Consider the following 5173-nt stretch of genomic DNA (forward strand, 5'->3'; position numbering starts at 1 on the left):
CTTCAAATTTCTATAAAATTCTAATTCAATCTGAAATACCGATTTTCTTACCGGCTTTGGCCCTTTTTAATTTTTCTTTACCAAAATTCCAAATCCAAAAATATGATTTCTATAAAAACTCCATCCTCAAGAGTAAACCATCTATTTATGGAATAAATTTGTTTTTAGGAAATTATCACTTAATTCCCTAAACTTTTTCCCAATTTTCTACTTTGACCAACAAACTTTCAAAATTTTCATTTTGGTCATTATCTAAATTTTTGGGGTATTACAATAACTCTATTAAAAATCAGAGTCTGAGAAATGGGGACCTCGGGTGCAACGCATGTAGCTCTGACCGCTCCCTAAATCAACTAGAGAAACTATTTACCGAGATTCTCATCTAGCACTACACTAGAAGGCTCGGTCTAAAAACGGTCACTCCTCTAACTGGAGTCAACAAACCTATGCCAGGGGCAAGAGGCAGATCTATCGGGGTCATAGAAATAGAATTATCTACCGGAGGTGGGGGATCTACACATATATCGTCTACAGGGTCCATTAATCTAGTCACTCGACCTCACCCTCTGCCAAGTCGACGACCACATCTAGCACTCATCTTGATGGATCTCGAGGTTCACTACAGAAAGATAAAGCCTAGGATTAGTTTTGGCACTTGGAGTCTCACACACAGCTAAACTTGTAAAAACTTGGTGACATGACCTTTGTAACTTATTTTGTAAAACATTTTAAAATGTATTTTTAGTTTGAACCCATTCACAAACCGATGTTTAAAAACCAAAAGCTCTGATACTAAAATTTGTAACCCCTAGGCCTGGCCTATGCGTTACAACCAGATCTAGCGGATTACGATAAAATTTTCCAAAACATTTTTCAATAATGTAAAACCATATTACAAATAAACATCTTTAAAAATATAGTTGATAACATTAAAATTCAATTTCAGATAATTAAAGTTGTTAAAATTGAATAAAATAAAATATTCCAACATTTTCAAAATATAAGCACATGTCACCCAAAATAAAGAAAAATCGGAAGATAAAAACATTATAACAAAAGGTACAGTACGAATGTGTCGATCCTTCAAGTGCCAGGTACTGGTCACCTATCAAAAAGTATCTGAAATAGAGAAATTTGGGGGAGTGAGCTAGAGAGCTCAGTGTATTCCAACAGAGCAAATATAAGACATACAATTTAGATTTCAAAACCAATTCATCAATAAAGTCATGAAACCTCAGTAGATGTTTCAAAATCAATTCAATTCCAAATTGTGAAAACGTCAGTAGTGTTTTTAGTTTAAAATTTTAGAATCGTCCTCCAACCGACACCATATGCAGTTCCCCAAAACTAAATCCATAAGGACTTACCCTAGTCCTAAAGGGCGTAGGTGCCAACTGAAGGGAGCACTTTTGGTCCATAAGGTCTTACCCTAGCCGAAGCATAGGTTCCCACATGAGGGGAGTGCCCTCAGGCCCATAAAGACTTACCCAATTCATATAGTAGAGGTGACACCATAAGGGGGTACCTTAAGGTCCATAAGGTCTTACCATTAGGCCCATTATGTAACACCCATTTCCCATATACGTTTCCGTACATGAGTCACAGATGTCACATGACTTTTGAAACATTCTCTATACTTGAAAATCAATAAAACTTTTCATTTTCTTTAAATAAAACCATTTAATAATATATTAAACACGTCCACTCCGATTAGCAATACTAGTTCATGTTATCCATATTTAAAATCAATATAAAACGATCCAATTAATCTATTACAAATCAATTTCCAAAATATGTAAATAGAGCTAATAGGTCATTCATAAATACATGCCACTAAACTAAGTCAAAAATTTCATCATATGATGTTTTATTGATATTGTAGTATATTCCTTGATGCTTGGAGTTGCTCGGTACTCTTTACTTCTAATCTTGGCTTTTACCTGCGCGTGAAACCAACACACGCTAAGTATTTACTTAGTGAGACATAGTAATACAAAATGAATTATACTTAAATATAAGCATATCCCAGATTATCAAATTACAATTGAAAATCGTATAACTCAAATCAATACATCAAATAGGCTTGGCGAACCAATATTCAATCAAATAACATGATAACTATCTTTAGTTTGCCCATCATACCTTTAAATAAGTATTTTCTAATTATCCTTTGTTTGCCCAATATATGATGAATGAAAATACATGGTACATGAGTTGCACCTAAATGTCATAATTAAAACATAAGTATATCATAACTATCAAAATACATTGTTTTCATAACATTATAAGTTCTCTGGGGTACACACGTAGTGCCGATACGATCGTTCATAAACACATTATGAATTTTGTGGGTTGCACACTTAGTATCGATACGGTCGTTCATAAACACATTATGAATTCCATGGGTTGCACACTTAGTGTCGATACGGTCGTTTATAAACACATTACGAATTCCGTGGGTTGCACTCATAGTGCTGATACGATCGTTCATGAACACATTATGAATTATGTGGATTGCACACTTAGTGTTGATACTGTCGTTCATAAACATATTATGAATTCGGTGGGTTGCACTCTTAGTGCCGATACGGTCATTCATAAACACATTATGAATTCCGTGGTTTGCACAATTAGTACTGATGTAACAATTCAACATATGCATTTAACCACATGCAATCTATAACTCTTAATATACATAATAAATGCACTCACTTGATATGTCTCATTAGCATGTTGTAATGATGTCCGACTATTCGGTAACTTTATATTTTCCCTTTTTATTGCTTGACTCTGGAACTTGATTATGATCTATACAAGCATCCATTAAATACATATACCATACCAATGTTAGTATACTCTCTAACATTTATACTTTTAATAATACTCAAAAGTACTATTATATTCAATTTCTATCAAAATTCATCATATCTTAAAGTTTCCAGACTCAATAGTATCGGTACCCCTATCATGGTATAAATACTTATATACTATGGTACCGATACTCCCTCTCAGTATCAATACCATTTCTGCATTCTGGAATCCATGGTATCGATACCTTCCTCTTAGTATCGATACCCACAGTAGTATCGATACTAATTGCATCAGTATCAATATTGTTCATCATATTTCCCTAATTTTAAACATATAGTATCGATACTGTTCTTCCAGTACCAATATCCTAACCCAAATTTTCCAATTTTCATCTCGATTTTTACCCAAATTTCATTTAAATCTCTTACTTTTACCTCAAACAATACCCTTAAACTTAACATCACTTAATCCAACTAACTGTCCTCCATTTAGCTTTTTATAACATCTAAATTCTCCAAAGAACATCCCAAACCAAGAATTATACTACTTTTTCATTCATGTTTGTAATCACATCCAATGCTTCTAATATCTTATTTACTTATTTGACAAGTCAAATATACTTGTAAACCTAAATAAAAACTCATATTTCAACATATCATTCAAAAACCCATTTTCTTCAATATCAAATAAATCATTCATCTCTTAGTTTTAATCCTCTTTAACCTTTCCTTAATCTTCCACATCACTTAAGATTTCAAGACCAACCCAAAAATTAAAGGAAAAACTAGCTAAATGAAGTCTTACCTTTGGCTATGGGGAGAGCACAGTCACGGGAAAAAAGGAGAAGAGAAGATGACTTTCCTTATTCTCACTTTTCCCCTTTTTCCTCTTTTTAAATACCTTAATTAAAAATAAATTTTAAATTCATTTCCCTTTCAATGACCAAAATGCCCTTTTCATTATTTTATTCTTACTAATTGGTCTTAAACGTAATTTCTAAATCATTTCTTATACTTTACCATTTATTCAATTTATTCCCCCAAGTTTTAACTTCTTTTATTATAGTCACTGACCCGATATTTGGGGTATTACACATTAGGCACAGGAGCCCACCCAAGAGTCTCCTTAGGTTCATAATGAATTACCAGCTTGATCAGTCTGAACCTATATAAGGAATTACTAGTTTGATCAAGCTGAACCTGTAGAGACCTCATACTAAATCCCAGAGTACCATAGAGAAAAATATTTTTCAGACAGAAATCAGTGGTAGCAGGAAATCAGAGTTCATACATATTTATTTATCAGTAAAAATAGTAACCAGAGAACATGAATCAGACAATCAGACTTACTTTAGTAAATTAGAAATCAGACATTAAATCAGATAATTCATACGGAATCAAGTCAAATAGATAGACACATTGCAAATCAGATAAAACAATCACGTGCACATGGTATTTCAAACATATATTTAAAATGGGTATTACAGAACCTCGCAAAAAGTATCAGTCCGGGAGATCTATCGAGCACCAGTTTCACTACGCTCTTCGACTGAACGAGAACCTAAGCTATTACAGAACATGGTTATAATTGGAGTAATAATTTAAACTAACTATTTAACAGGGTTAAAGAACTATACAAATATTCATGCACTCTCGCGGTCGAGCGGATCAGGAGAAACTGGGTCGAGAAGAAGAACGGTCAGAAGATCCACGAGTACCTTAAATATTTGATAACATAATTAGTCCTTGACCCTTCAGTAAATTTGATGCACTAAAATAAATACATAATTTACATATGCATATTCAAGTTTAATGGTCAATTCGGAGGCTTTCGGGTTCAAATTTGCAAAACATACTTCAGATTTGGACTCAGGACGTCGAAAAACATAAAATATGAGTTTTTAAAAAATTTAACTTTTTGGGTCCAAGTAAACGGTCAACTGTCAGATTGGTCAACTCCGGTCAAAGTCAACGGGTTGGGTCAAAATTAATAGGTTGGGTCAAAGTTAAAGGGTCGGGTTAGATTGACTTGGTTCGTGTCAAACAGACCCGGTTCAAACCGGGTTGCCTGGTTAGGACCGGTTCAGGCCTCTTGGACCGGTTTTAGAAGGAACCAGAGCTGTGGACGAGCCCCACGTGCACTGATGGCATGTGGAAGTGCATGCAACGACTATAGGGGCTATTTTGACCGGCTGATTCTCCCATGAGCAACTAATCACAAAAAACAACCCACAAGTAATAAAAAATCAGCCAAATCTATGCTAAATCCACCGAAAAACGCTCGAAGCTTACCCTCAACAGCGGTCGTCGACGGCGTAACGATGGAGGCATCGCTCACCTGGGTTGTGTTCGCACGTCGCCGA

This window comes from Hibiscus syriacus, unplaced genomic scaffold (genome assembly GCF_006381635.1).
Source record: "Hibiscus syriacus cultivar Baekdansim isolate YM2019G1 unplaced genomic scaffold, ASM638163v2 tig00000477_pilon, whole genome shotgun sequence".
Taxonomy (NCBI): domain Eukaryota; kingdom Viridiplantae; phylum Streptophyta; class Magnoliopsida; order Malvales; family Malvaceae; genus Hibiscus; species Hibiscus syriacus.